Raw genomic sequence first — 16,119 nt, 5'->3', positions numbered from 1 at the left:
ATTCAGTGCTCTAGCCATTGTGCCTCAGCTTCAGGATCTCCGATCAACCAATGGGCTCTGCTCTTTGGTACCGATTCCAGGACTAGCCAATGATGGGACCCCATACTCCAGGCCTTGAACTGTGGACTCGCCAATAATGAGACCCTGAGTACTAGATCTTGAACACTAGTCTTGCCAACTTCTGTACCTATGGGACCCTCATACCTCCTGCCCACATAGGCATCCAATCCCAGAACCCACCGATGACCCAGTGACCTAGGTGGACCATCACCCTGATTCTTGCTTGTCCGCCAGCTTGACATCTAACTACAGATAGCCTTCGTCACATATTCATATCACTGGCCTTTGAGCATGGACTGTGGAGCAGAGGCCACGTCTCTGGCCTGATCTCTAATTCCCCGTCATCCCTGTCCCTGATTCCTAACTCACCTCTTTCTCCCCAAAATTCTCCCTGTGAAACTTTAAAAAAAAACAACTAGAAATCAACTAAATCTGAGCCACAATCTCAACAGAGACCACAGTTTGGCACCATCTTGACCGGAAATCAAGATGGAACTGTCACTATGTCAAAATGTGATTAGAGACACAGAGTTAAACAACACAAAAGTAGGCCTTTTGGTCCATTCCAGCTATGCGTCTGCATACACTACTTCCCCATATGCCTCTAAGCCCAAAGAGTGTCCACCAATGATTTTATGAGCACAAATCTGCAATATGTGGGGTTACTGTGATTTAGTAAGAGAGAAGTCACAAGTAATAGGTAGTGAGGAAGATGTAAATGGACTTGATGGAAAATGAACAAGTAGCCACATGGCCAATGAAACTGAACTCAGAGAACTGTGGTGGCATATCTGATAGGAAAGTAGGAGGAGCAATGCTTTAAGCTAAATAGTACTATTCTTTTTGTGGGTGCAGAAATACTCAGCCTTCGAGGTGTATGTATACCAGTCATTGCATATGAATCAAGAAGTGGAGAAAGCTGTTAAAGAAACATATGGGATCCTTGAGAAATAGAGCACAAGCAGCGAAGTTGTGCTAATAGAACCCCCATTGAGAGATTTGTAATGATCTGGAATGAACCGCCTTAAGAGGTGATAGAAGCAGATTCAATAGCACTGTTCAAAAGAGAATTAAACAGGAGAAAATTACACAGTCTAGTGGAAAGAACAGAGAAATGGGACATATTGGATAGCTCTATCAAGGAGCTGGCACAGGCAACATGAGCCAAATGGTCTCCTTTTGTATTATGAGGATGTTAATGAGGTCCTGCCATTAAAATCAGTAGGACCTCTGTATCCCCAGCCTTGCCAGATTCCTCAGCATTTATAAGCTTCACCCACTGCTTCCCATGATTTCCAGAAATGTCCTGCATTACTCTAAATTCAGCTGTAAAATCAGCGAATAGGAATGTCGTAACTGCTAATGAATCTTTTAATCTCACTGGTCATGCATGTCACTGAGGTAATTTGGACCCTATTACTGGAGTTACAAGCTTTCTAACATTTATGTCTATTCAGAGATTCATGAATTGCTGCTAAAGTGTTAAATGGTCATTGTTGCAGGTTTCTTAAAATTGGCCATCTGCACCCAGTATTTTGTAAGACGGCTGGTAAATGAAATTTTTTAAGAAGTTCATTTATCCTGTTTCCAAGCATGAGATATTATGTCCCTTCTTTTCCTTGTGCATTATTTCTCTGGCAGGTGGTCACTGCTTTAGCTGAAGAAATCCATTAATTTACATGAGCAAAAATATCATCTGCAAGATGGCGCTTTAGCTCAAATCACGTTTTTTTAAAATTTGAAAACAAAAATCACTTTTTCATATGTTTATTTCTTTCCATTTGCCACATATTGGATGCATCATCCCTATTACCCTAAGGGTATAGTCTGTTAAATGTAAATGCCTTTTCAGAATCCTGCATGTTGATTTTAAAGCCAATTTAGTCAAATTTATTCCAGATATGACTTTAATGGGTATGAAACTTAGACCTCTTATGTCTTTCTGACCTCTATATACAGTATGCATTCACCACTTAGCTAGTGAGCATTATGATAGCAAGCATATTGAAAGTGGTAAAATAACTCAGTATAAGACACTCTGGGGATTTGCAATTGAATGAATCTCTCCAGGGTATGGCCTGTTGGATTGGCAGGACCTGTTATCTGCTGAAAAAAAGGTTTCCAATCCATGTAATTCAATATTTATGCGATCATTACAATGCAGTAATTCCCTGTGATGCTAAACCAAACTGTATGCATGTGGATTACGAGGTCTGCCAATCTGAATCCATGATTGTGTTCTCTATCACTTCCGTGCAGTGTTCAAACATTCACCCATATGTTGGAGTAGATCCAATTTCCTTCTTGACCTGTAGACCAAACACTCCAACTAAATATTATCGAAATGGCACTGTGCCATTGTGTTTTGTGGGGGAGGCATTCAATTTTCATAGCAGGATGAGTGGCATCAGTGCCACAAGGAGCATCATTTGTCTCATGGTACCAGAAACTACAAGGTCTGTCATTCATTGTAAAAGGTAAATGTCAGAGCTGGGTATTATGAAAATATTGGTCACTTCAATCAGAGATCCGAAAACTTCTTTCCAGAGTGAGATGATTCTGTCTGCTGCCAATAAATGTGTTAATGTCCCTCCTCCCCCTTCGCATCTCCCACAATTATCATTTGGAAAGTGTCCCATTTTGAACAGCCTGCATGGAGTTAAGTAGGTTCTGTGCAGAATTTTTAGTTGAATGTCTTAATAGTACAAAAAATCATCATGAATGCATTCAGCTGTGTAATAATCGGAGTGAAGAAGGTGAGTTGAGCATTCGGACCGAAGAGATGAGCTGAGGGGGGAAAGAAAAAGGTTCAGTGCAAAAATTTTGACGGGGTCTGTGTTACATTTTAATGGAAAGCTCCAAATGTTCTCTAATCCTATTTCAGGAAAAAGAAGAAATATTAACAGAAATTCAACATTAAATGACAGTGGAAAGTTTGCAGTTATTAAAAAGAATCGATATATCCATCAGCCATTGTATTTCTATTGTTGAATCCAGTATGTAACGTGGCATCCACCCTGTGGGAGCAAGAACTGGTATATTAGCCTTCCTTGAGACTTGCAGACAAAGTTTTCCAGAATGCACATAATAAATGTACACAAATTAGAATTCTTATCCATTGGGAGCATGTTTAATATTTGTTGGACTATAGCTTAAGTGTGGAAAAATGCCTCTCATACAAACTATTTGGTTCCTTGACACCATTTACAATGTTGACTAGTCTATGCATTTTCACTCTTTCTGGGAGGCCATGACCAATGATTTAATTGATTGGATGAACCCATTTATGAACTCCTGTCTAATGGTGACATTTGGAGAAATAGTTAATAAATTTATTTTCACATGGTCTAAGATATAATCTGCAAATAAGGAAGCATTAATTGTGAGGCTCACCAAGATGGCTATTGATGCTGCCAGTTATTTCTGAATAGCAAGATTCTCAAGCAAAATATCAACAAAGGTAATACAAGAATAAATATTGAGCTATACTTTCTTTTTCCCCAGAAGTACAGATTTATTTTAGAAATTTTAGAGTTTTAAATTAGAGAAATATTTTGAATTTTACCAATGTATTGGTTGGTTGGTGATTATTAAAGGCACTTACCTGGAAAATGAATGGTCATGTGCCATATTCTACAAAATAGCTATGAAAAGTAAAATGTTTTCGAACTTTGAAGACTTACCACAAGGTTCAATATTTTTTACTCAGAGTCCTCAACGCAGCCAATGCACTTAGAATAAGGGGTCAGGCTCTAAAGAATGAAATGTGGAGCAATTCCTCATTTCGGAGCGCTGAATTCTTGGAACTGTCTATGTCAAAGAATTGTGAATGTTAAGTCAGCAAATATGGTGAAGGATGAGGAAGATTTTCAACCATTGGGGAATGAAGGATTGCGAGGATTGAAAGGAAATTGAACTTATGTTATTGAGCATAGGAGCAGGATTCAGATGCTGGATAAGCTACTCTAACTTCTGTTTCTTATTTTCTTATGATTAAGTCTCAACACATGCTAAGTAGCTTCCAATTTAATAACACACATACATCACTTCTCTAAATTTCAGTTACACACACACACATAGGTTATTTAAAGAGAATTATGCTTTTATTGGGTCTGTAAACTCTGCTTCAGGACAATTTAAAGAGAACGTTCCTGAGTAACTCCCAGGTCAGCACTTGGAACCTATCATTTTGTGAACTCCCTCCAGACTTCCACCCAAACTAATGTACTGTAGTTACCCTAAAGCTTGCAATCTTAGCCAGATGCACCCATATCATCCATCCTTCAGCCACAACATCCAACAACGGAACATACCCCTCCCAGTTCTGTGTCCTATTCTCCCCACTGCTCCCCTTCCTGAATGACAACTGCACCGTGAGCTACCATCACACTTGTGACTACTCACCTATGCTGGCTTCCAGACAGGCAATGCTTTGATTTTAAAATTGCCATCAACACACATAAAAGTTGTTGGTGAACGCAGCAGGCCAGGCAACATCTCTAGGAAGAGGTACAGTCGACGGTTCAGGTCGAGACCCTTCGTCAGGACTAACTGAAGAAGAGTTAGTAAGAGATTTGAAAGTTGGAGGGGGAGGGGGAGATCCAAAATGATAGGAGAAGACAGGAGGGGGAGGGAGAGAGCCAAGAGCTGGACAGGTGATTGGTAAAGGGGATACGAGAGGATATCATGGGACAGGAGGCCTAGGGAGAAAAAGGGGGAGGGGGGAAAAACCCAGAGGATGGGCAAGGGGTATAGTGAGAGGGACAGAGGGAGAAAAAGGAAAGAGAGAAAAAGCATGTGTGTATATAAATAAATAATGGATGGGATACGAGGGGGAGGTGGAGCATTAGCGGAAGTTTGAGAAGTCAATGTTCATGCCATCAGGTTGGAGGCTACCCAGACGGAATATAAGGTGTTGTTCCTCCAACCTGAGTGTGGCTTCATCTTTACAGTAGAGGAGGTCGTGGATAGACATGTCAGAATGGGAATGGGACGTGGAATTAAAATGTGTGGCCACTGGGAGATCCTGCTTTCTCTGGTGGACAGAGCGTAGGTGTTCAGCGAAATGATCTCCCAGTCTGCGTCGGGTCTGGCCAATATATAGAAGGCCACATCGGGAGCACCGGACGCAGTATATCACCCCAGCCAACTCACAGGTGAAATGTCGCCTGCCCTCACCTCTCCCCACTTTGTATTCTCTGCGATTTTCTCTAGCTCTGCAGTCCTCTAAACAGCTCACTTTGCTCTCTTGGTCCCAGATTTTCAGGCTTCTGGAATATTCAGCTGCCAGACCTAAGCTCTGGAATTTGTTCCTTAAATATTCTTCTTTGTCTGTCCTTCACCCCTTAATTGCTATCATTTTTACCAAGCATCTGTGTTCCTGCTTCAATATCTTCTTACATAGCTAGATGTCAAAAATTGTCAAAACCTTTCTTTTGACAAAATGCTCCTTTGAAGTGCCTTATGATATTTTCCCGTGTTAAAGCATTTGTTGTTGATTTTCCTGCAATAGGATTTGTAGTAAATAGATGTATTGGTATTAATGAAAGTGAGCTGGCCAATCAGAAAGCACCTTTGCTAATACTATTTTTACACTTCCCAAGCCTGGGATCTATTTACCAACACCTAATATTAATCTGCAGATGCTATGATCTTAAAGTAGTGTAGAAAGACATGCTTAAACACATAATCAAATGGCACACCCTTTCCAGGATCCAGAGTTCATTAAACAACCTTAGTATGGCAGGTACTTATTTAAATTAAATTCACCCAGATATCTGTGAAAATATTGTTTGTATTTCATAAGTATTGATAGAGAAAGAGCACCACTGCCTGACCAAATGCCAATGATAATTTTCTAATAAAGGCTTACAACAACCTTCCATTTTGGAGAGAACATTGGGTGTACATGTCCCCTGTCTCTTGTGAATGGTAATTTGCTGAAAAATAAACAGCTTTACAAAGTCAAAGTAACATTACACCACTGCTGTGTGGTAAGCAGTCCCTGAGAGATGTTCTGAGCATAGTGAAATTATAGCACAGTCACTAGTCATGGTAATTAGATTAAAGTTGGAAAACATTCTTTGTTTAGTTCTTTAGTTTGGTACAGCTAAACAAAAACTTCTTTCTATAGATTGTTTCATATGTACAGAAGCATTAAAATTTGTGTTAAGTATGTGAGCTCATTATATAAATTCTCAAAGTCTCAAGTTAAGAGCCTGTTGCTTCCAACCTTGGCATTTATCTGCTCTGTTCTGTTTTTATTTCCCCATCCACTCTTACAACATGGATATTATTGTTTAAATATTTCTACTTTATGTGGTCCGAAGAGCACGTTGTCTGTCTCACCAGCTGTTCCCTTTACTTGTGCAGAAGATCAAGTGTGGCATTTGGTTTGTCTCGTGAGAACCAACAGTAGGGGCTAAATATTGTTTGAAATGTTGTATTGCTACTTCATTTAATTGGTTTTAGTAATGTGATGCCATAGATATTTTACTCATGTTTACTCACAGTGGAGGGTATAGTATGTAAAACTGTACTGTGGCTAATGTGTTAGCCAACAGCATTATTTCCTTCAGCTGATCTTTGAAACGGTTACCAAGGCTATAACACATATTCACCAAGCCGAGGCTCAAACATTGTAACAGCACACAAATATGAATGCAGTGCCATTAACTATGAATAGTTTTGACATAATTTAAGACTGCATAATGCCAAAAATAAAAAAAAGTAAAACAATGATCCTGATGCAGATTTCATCACCTAAAGAGAGAACAAATGTGAACATACAAATTTGAAGCAGAAGTTGATCATCTGGCCCCTCAAGCCTACTCTGTCTTTTATAAGATCATGATTGATGTGACCATGGCCTCACCTATGCATTCCTAACTTCCCATTCACCTCCTTGCTTCTTAAGTACCTATCTGCCACTGCTGTTAAAAAAAAACGATTTTCTTTCCATTGCCCTTTGTGAACATGGGCCCGGACTGGTGAGTTTCAAGATTTTCAAAGGCGTATAAGCCTGAGAGAAAAATATTGGCCTCAGCTCTATGCTAAGTGGGTCTTCCAATTTTAATCCAGTGGTCATGAATAATTGGCGATACATTAAAGGTCATAATGAAGTTTAAAAATGGTAATGTTCGGTGCACAAATCTCATGCCTTTGTTGGTAATATTGGTCTTGGGTGTAGGAAATGCTGATGAAGAAGCATTGGTGTTGCTGTAGTGTATTCAGTAGATGACACAGTGGATACTGCTGGAGGAAGGATCTCTTTGGGTAGCTGACACAGCACTTTGTTCTGGGTGGTGTAAGCTTCTTGAAATGCTCCCATCCAAGCAGATGATCTACAACTCTCCTGAGCTGAGCATTGTACACGATGGGAAAAGATTTGGGAACCTAGGATGTGAAATACTCACTCAATAATCTCTATTGCCTGTGAATAAGAACATAAAAGTAGTTCTATGAGTTAGCTCTGCAGTTAAGGGGCCTTCACCACTCCCAGTACATTTTCATCATGAAGGCAGGGACACTAACCGTTGGATGCCACTCCTCCCGACACATAAAGTAATTTATTGTTTACATTAATATTTTAAACTAAAATAGTAGTCAAATAGTAGCCCCCCCCCCCCCCGCCACCACCCCCACTTTGTCAGTGTAAGGTGAAATGAATGAAAAGTGATATTTTTCTCAACTGGAATGAGATCATGATGATTGATGTGTCAAATCACTGCATTCCAGATATTTAACTAGATGCTGCTGATGACAAAAAGCAGACAAAATGCTATCACTTCCTGCACATTGCTGACAGAAACTAGTCAATGTGATTCTGATGCCAGCCCAGTGCACACAGGGGAAGAACCCAACCCAAAACTTGGAAGTCTGTGAGGTTCCTCATTATCTATCTTCTCATTCCCTTGTCACCCAAATCAAAGGATTACCTCCTTAAAAAAAATATCGCCCTTCAAATTAACTCCCATCCAACTCACAAAATTTGGGGCCTAACAATCCTTCAACTTGCCCCATTGGATGCATGCCCGGCCTAATATACCAGAATTTCTTCTGCAAATAAAAACTAACCAGTTCAGGCCCTAATTCAAAATACCTTCTAACCAGCAGTGAATTTATCTGAAACTCAAACCATCTTCAATTCCTGATACTTCCCAAATCTCTTGCCTCCTTGCTAGACCCTATTCCCCCACACCTACTATTGCTGTCTCTTTCTCCCTCTCCCTCCCTTTCATTCTCTCTAATCTTTCTTTCTTTCTTTCCAGTTCTCTCTCATACTCTCTCTCAGACACAATCAGTGTCATACAACATGGAACCATGCTGTTCTTCAGCCCATCATGTCTACATACACATCATGTACCTATCCGTATCAATCCCATTATTCCATTTCCTAGTACTTGGTCCGTAGAATGCTTTTGATTCTTCCATGCTCCTGGCAGCGCATTCCAGACATCAGTCACCCAATGGGTGGGAAAAAGAATTCTCTTCTCTCAATTTCATATCCCTTAATATGAATCTATGTGCTTTGGTTATAGATATCTATGTAGGGAGAGAGTTTCTCACAATCTACCCTATCTATGCCTCTCATAACCTTGCATACCTAAGTCAGTTCAACCATCAACCTACTCCATTGCAGTGAAAACAGACCCAGCTTCTCAAGTCTCTCCTCAGTACCGAAATACTCCATCCATGACCACATCTTGGTGAAACTCCTCTGTACCATCTCAAGAACAATCCTGTCCAACCTGTATAATGTGGTGACTAGATCTGCACATAGTGCTCTAGCCAAGGCCTGACCAATGCTATACGTGTTGTAGCGTCATCTTCCTGCTCTTACATTATCCACTGTCTAACAAAGTAAGTAGTCCCAAAGTCCCTACACTTTCTTAATCACTTATCTAATTGTGATGCTTCCTTCAGAGATCTGTGGATATATACAGCAGACCCCTTTGTTCCATCGGATTTCCTAATCCCCACCACACATTGTACAAATCCTAGCCCAGAAATGTAAAACTTCGTAGTTTCAGGATTAAATTCCATCTGCCATTTCTGCAGTTGAAAGCTACCCTTCTCACCACTTACAATACCACCAATCTTCAATGCATTTCTGAACTTACTAAACATAAATCTTACATTCACATCCAGATCATAATGCGTGTAATCAAAAAATGTCCCAGTATTGATTCCCATGTCATTTCACCGGTCACAGCTTTCCAATTGTAAAAGCGATATATCATCATATTATGCTACCTATCACCAAGCCAGACTTGGAGCTAATTTGCCAAATTGTCCTGAATCGCTTGGACTCCATCCGATGGAATAGTCTCCCATGTGCAAACAATGATAAATGAATAACATTGGAGAGAAACAAAAACTCTGGCAAAGGAGAGGTGATCCTGGGATATGATGATTAAAAAGTACAGGCAGATTTAGGGAATGTGGACCAGGCCACAGGCGGGACTAATTATCCACATCTCCATCACTCCAGATCTACTGGGTCCATATTTACTTCAGTTGTACACATTTTCTCAATACAGTCAGGAGAAAAACTCAGAAAATAATGTTGGAGCAAGTGCTCAAATAGGCAACAGGTTGTTTGTTTGATTACTCTGGAAGCCTGATGCCTGGTTCAAGCACCACATCTTATCCATTTCATTTAACCCTATCAATAGGCATTCTCCCTATCTGCTATTTTGATGCTTAATTGGTTGCAAAGTAGCTGAGAAATAAGCAATGAATGTGACAATTCTTTGGTATGAACACATTTTCTTAAACTTGAATAATTGCTGAGGTTTCATATTCATGATGCAAAGAATTTGCATTGCAGATTATTGTACACTTTGGCTATTATGTAGGTATTAACTCAATAGTGGATATGCATTGAAAATCAGGTGAAGTATCTTGCATACCCAAAAGAGGGGAACAGGAATGGAAAATCTACACTGTGCAGCAGGATTACCATTGATGCCACTCGGCGCCCTTGAAATTCAGGGGCTTAGTACTGATGACTACCCGCATTACGGGTACTTCTCACTGAAGACTATTGACATAACGGAGTTGGTCTGCCTAGATCCGGTCGAAAAGATGGAGCTTCCATTTTTGTGGGTACGAATACTTCCGTTGTGAGAATGTTTACGGGAGCATGCAAGGAGAGAACTTCTTGAAAACCTTGTCCGTTCACCCTATGCTCAGAGCTGCTTTTGAGAAGGTGCAAGTTCCTCCTAAGCAGTATGATGAGCAGAAACAAGAAACTGTGTTGTACACCCAGTCTAAACCTGTCATGTTACATCCTGGAGGAGTAGCTAGAGTGACAGGAAACCCCAAATTTTCTGGAATGCCCAACGTATTGGTCATCCAGGTGGATGCCCTTGATAATCCAGGAGAAGAGTCATGCTTACCTGCAGGAGTGCTGGTGAGATATGAACTGTAGAAATCTTTGGCTTCCACTCAAACAGAATGGCAATGATTATCAGGAACACCTCAGGGAGAGAAAACACCCTCAGACATAGAGTGCCGACTGTCCTCTTTTTCCTGTGATGGTAGTGTTAAATTTTCCTGGGGAAACAGAAGAGAAACAAACTCCTGAATCCAGGAAGTCGACATGAAAATCATGCAACTTTGGTGACTCACCGATTCCTGAGGAGTGGAAAAAGAGATTAACTGAGAAGATATTAGAACTTGAAGATGCCTTTTCTACTGCTGAGTCTGTTGTAAGTTACGCCAAGAGTACTTGCTTCACCATTAGAGTGACGTGGACACCCTTTTCCAAGAAAGGTCTCACCAGTTAGCACCAGCGGAGGTTGAACATGTTCTGCAGCACCTGCTTAAAATGAAGAAAGCTAAGTTCAATCATGGAGCAGGGGCACCTGAGCCACTGGAAGATAGACAGGAGGAGGCTCCCTCTAGTCGACAGGAAGGGTCACAAGGAGCGGTTGAAGCTGGAGAAGCCAAAGATGGGATAAGGAGGTCTCAAAGAGTCAGGAAACCCCTAGTGAGGGTGGCAGAGGATGCACCTGGGAAATAAAATGTTATGTCCATTTCCATTTTGAGACATGGTACTTCCATTTACAAATGGATTTGGTCCTAAAAATCACAAAATTCATTCGAGTATTATGTTATTAATACTAGTTTGATAGATTTCAAAGGCATGAGGATATGACTATTTTTGGTGGAAGGAGAATGTACTGTTCTGGATAAGATTCTTACTGTAATGCTGGAGGATATTTCATTTAGTAGCTTTTTGTAGAAGCAGTGTCCTACTGATCGTATGTTTGGGTTTTGGCTAAAGATACAGGGCCATGATGTTCAACTTGGGAATGTTGTGCTAGCCAGTCAGGATGGTGGAATTAGGGGAAGGTTCTAGAGAAAGCTGGGCAGAGAGAGATTTGTGATAGACACTGGTCTTTTTGGCGGGGGCTGCGAAGAGGACAGGAGGGAAGATGGCTGAGGATGCTGTGGGAAGGAGCATCCCTGTTGCACAAGGTGCTTTGTGCAGATGAATTGCTCCAAAGAGAAAGGGCCAATACTCCTGGGAGAGAGTACCTCTTTGTTCAAGATGGATTTCCAGTGAAGTTCGGAATGTGGTGTGTGCTTTCACACAGACTGTGGGTCCAGTGCATGAGTAAAAAGACAACTTCAAGAAGATCTCCAATGATGTGCACATTTACACTGGATTAACTGTAATGGGCCCATTTATGGTTTTCTTTTTTCCCCCCTATGAACTGTTCGATAAAGCTGAAATTTGTAAATATACTTTCTTCATAACTTTATGCAGTGTATGATTTGTTATCTCTTACCGACCGACAATTTTGTAAGGCAATATTTATGCAGCAATAGCTCAAATCGAGGTTTCTGTCATTGGAACCTCACGACATTCCTGTTTGGTTGAAGTTCAAATCATTGTGACCCTAGGTGCCTATTGTTTATGAAAGGTGGCCTTCTCACTGCTAAGTCCCATGGCCATTAGCGGGGCCAGCAATGAGCCAAGTTTCCATAAGCGTCCTGTGAGGCACATCCTTTACATTTGTGTTTACATTCGGATAAGTTGAGAAAAGGCTGCCCTGATTCTGTTGCATGATATAACAGGCAAGAAAATGGGGAAGTTCCTCATCTTCTTTGGAATTCCTCTTCTAACTGATGACCAGCTATAAATTTCCTTAAGTGGGTGGAAACTTTGATGTTGTCTCTCCCTTAAAGTCACACTTAATTTGCAGTGCTCTGTCCTAAACTGTTTTGGAATAATCCAAGTCCACTTACTTGCACCCATCTTCTATCACTACCTACTTTAGATACTTGTCCCACTAACTGTGAGGTGTCTGCAGTTTAAAACTGTCAGTAATACAATAGGATCACAGTATGATTTGATGAGTGGCTTGCTGGTTTTAAATTGGCTATCCACTGAAGTGCTTTTGAGCAGGTTAAAATTAGCCTCCATGTATACATGTGATGTACATTTCTTACAAAAGCAGTATTTTGTTAAGAACTATTCTGTAACTCCTAAATCTGCTACTTAATGTCAGGCCATTTTCAAAGAGGTAACAATTGCTGAGTGCATCACGCTTAATTTAGAAACAAAAAAAGCAGGTGCTCTGTTAAGCTATGAACTTTAGAAGAACAATTAGTGTGAAAAAATAAATAAGAAATGTTAAAATACATATAAAGTTAGCGTTATAAAAGGCTGCAATGTACATTGCATGTGTATTAATTTGTACACCAATAGTGTTAAATTTCCAGAGACTGATAATGTCACCAGTGCAGTCAGACCTATCTCACATAAAACCTTCAAAACATGCTAGCACAGCTACACATTCCCTAATAATAACCATTATCAAAATTCTTGGCATGACTACAGAATACAAGACTATGAATTCTGAAGTGTATGATGCAAAACTGCATCTGTTGTAAAGCAAGTACTGACAAACTATGTCACCCACAATGACAAGTCTTGGAAATCAGTCAGTTATTTAGGCCGTCAATCACTTTCTGAAAACTAGCTATACAGTGCAGTGTAATAATTTACTGGATTTCAAAACATTTGGTTACCCTGTTGACAGGCTGAAGAGCAATGTGATTTTTGCAAATTTCTTATGGTTGCATAAACTCTATTATGATTACTACTTTGAGTTTAAGTTAGTTGATTTTAACTAAGAAGAATTTTATACACACACAATCTATTTTGAAACATACCAGTGATTTTTACCTGATTTGCATATGGTTGAGTTCTTATGAGTATTCAGTCAGCCTGATATCTAGTCAGGAAATTTAGCTGCTCTAAAATCAATTCCCATTGTACACAGGTTTCCATGAAGTTTAAAAAAAATTGCAATAACAGGCTTGTACATTTGGTGCTCAGCAAAATGCATTGTTCCTCAAGTAGAAATAGTTCTATAGTTCTTGAGCAATTTTATGTTCAGGAGTTGTTATTGTTTAATGTCATTTCTAATGAGGAAAGGTATCCAAGCCTAAACACGTTTCAGGTAAAAGGACTGCATCTGAAATTTTGGGCTTCTTTGTGCTAGAACATTAAATTACACAAAGGTTAGTATGAATTAATATAAATAAAAGCACAAACCATGAATTCACTGCTATGTACATCAATTTATTAGTTAATTCAAATTAAGTTGACTTTGAATTAAGAAAGATGAATTAAGAAAGAGTGAATTATACAATTACATACAACTTAAACCATATTTGGTGCATGAAGAAAGCAAATTCTAATTCTACAATTTGATAAACTAGTCCAACCTCAGACAATCTGAATATATTTGGCAGGTGCAATAGAAACATATTTTCGATCTTAACTGGAATATTATGTCAAAACATGTTGTACAAAACCTGACATGTTGTATCTTTGAAATTGACCTGAAATCATTAAGTAACAGATTTAGAAGAAACAAGATTGTTGCATGAAACAAGGTCATCAATTTGAAACTTGGTTTCTCTCATCACAGATGCTGCCTGGTCTACTGAGCATGACGGCATTTTTCATATTTTCGATTTTCAGTATCTGCAGCTTTTTTTTTGATTTGACTCATTTCCAATCTGCTTGAAGGAAGCAGTGTGACTTCTGATAAAAGGGCTTAGTTCTGAAATATTAATTCTATTTTTTTCTCTCCGCAGATGCTGACGAACTTGCTGAATATTTCCAGTTTTTTTGTTGTTTTTATTTCGAGACTGGGATTTGTATTATTTTTACCTGAAACACCAGCCATCTCTTTTGCCTCCACGGGTGTTGCTTGTCTCGCTGACTTCTTCCAGCAGTGTGTTTAATTGCTTGCCTTTATATTCATTGATTCATTTTCACCATGGATGTCCAGCCCCTTTACATTTCTAACCCCCCCATCAGGAAGGCCTTAAAACTCTCCACTTCTTTGTCAATAAAAGAACTGACCAACTCCCCTCCACCATCGTCCACCTCTGTCTGTCAGAACTGGTTCTGACCCTCAACAATTTTTCCTTCAGCTCCTCACACTTTCCCCAAACTCAAGCTATAACCGTAGGCACCCGCATAGGCCCCAGCTATCCCTGCCACTTTGTTAGCTATGTTGAACAGTTCATCTTTCAAGCTTTCCTGAGTAATGCTTCCCAACTTTTCCTCTGCTCCATTGACGACTGCACTGGTGCTGCTTCATGTGCTCATGCTGAGCTCATTAATTTCATCAACTTTGCCTCAAACTTCCACCCTGCCCTTAATTTCATTTGGTCCATTTCTGACACCTCCCTTCTCTTTCTTAATCTCTCTGTGTCCTTCTCTGGAAACAAACTGTCTACTGACATCCTTTTCCAATTTCCATGGTTATCTTGACTAGACTATATACCACTCTGTCTCATATAAAAATGCTGTTTCCCCCTTCTTGGTTCCTTTATCTCCACTACATTTGTTCCCAAAATATGGCTTTCCTTTCCAGACATCAGCGATATTGTACTTCTTCAATGAATGGGGTTTTCCTTCCTCCACCACTGATTCTGCCTGCATCCACATTTCCTCCCTTTCCTGGACATCCATGCTCACCCCATCTTCCTGCTGCCTTGATAGGGATAGAGTTGCTCGCCCTTACCTAGCACCCCATCCAACACATCATCCTCTGCAGCTTCCACCATCTCTGAAGGGGTCCTACCAGAAAACATATTTTTACCTTCCCCCTCTCTCCATTTTTCCAGAGGGATCACTCTCTCTGCAATTCCCTTGTCCACTCGTCCTTCCCCACTAATCTTCCTCCCGTCACTATCCCTGAATTCGGCCAAAATACTGCACCTGCCCATTCACCTCCACTCACACCTCCATTCAGGGCCCCAAACAGTCCTTTCAGATGTAGCAACGTTTCACCTGCAGATCTGCTGGGGTTGTCTCCCAATGCAGTCTCCTCTACATTTGTGAGACCTGTCATAAATTGGGGAACCATTCATCGAGTACCTCCGTTCCAACTGCTGAAAGTGGAACTTCCTGGTGGCCAAACTTTTTAATTCTGATACCCATTCCTATTCTGACATGTCGGTCTATGGCCTCCTTGTGTGCTAAGATGAGGCCACCCTCAGAGTGCAGGAGCAATACTGTATATTGTGTCTGGGTCGCTTCCAACTTGATGCATGAATATCGATTTCCCTTTTTGATAAAACAGTATCACCTCCCACACCTTCTTCTATTCCTCATTCTGGCTTCTTCCCTCTTCTCACCTACCTATCACCTCCCCCTGATACCCTCATCCTTCTGTTTCTCCTATGGTCCACTCTCCTCTCCTATCAGATTCCTTCTTCTCCGGCATTTTACTTTTTCCACTCATCTGGCTACACCTAACAGCTTTGAGCTATCCTACTTCCCCTCCACCCACCTTTTTATCCTGGTGTTTTCCCCTTTCCTTTCCAGTCCTGAAGAAAGGTCTTGGCCTGACAGGTCGGCAGTTTATTCTTTTCCATAGACGTTGAGATCCTCCGGCATTTTTTTTTGTATGTATTGCTTTGGATTTCCAGCACCTGCAGAATGCCTCATGTTCATACTGAGCAGGTGGTTATTTGGCGCTTGCTGTTTCATCCAGTGGACCTGTTGATCTAACCTTT

Source organism: Mobula birostris, chromosome 3, assembly GCF_030028105.1.
Source record: "Mobula birostris isolate sMobBir1 chromosome 3, sMobBir1.hap1, whole genome shotgun sequence".
Classification (NCBI taxonomy): domain Eukaryota; kingdom Metazoa; phylum Chordata; class Chondrichthyes; order Myliobatiformes; family Myliobatidae; genus Mobula; species Mobula birostris.
The sequence above is the reverse complement of the archived record's forward strand: the minus strand, read 5'-3'. Positions refer to the sequence as shown.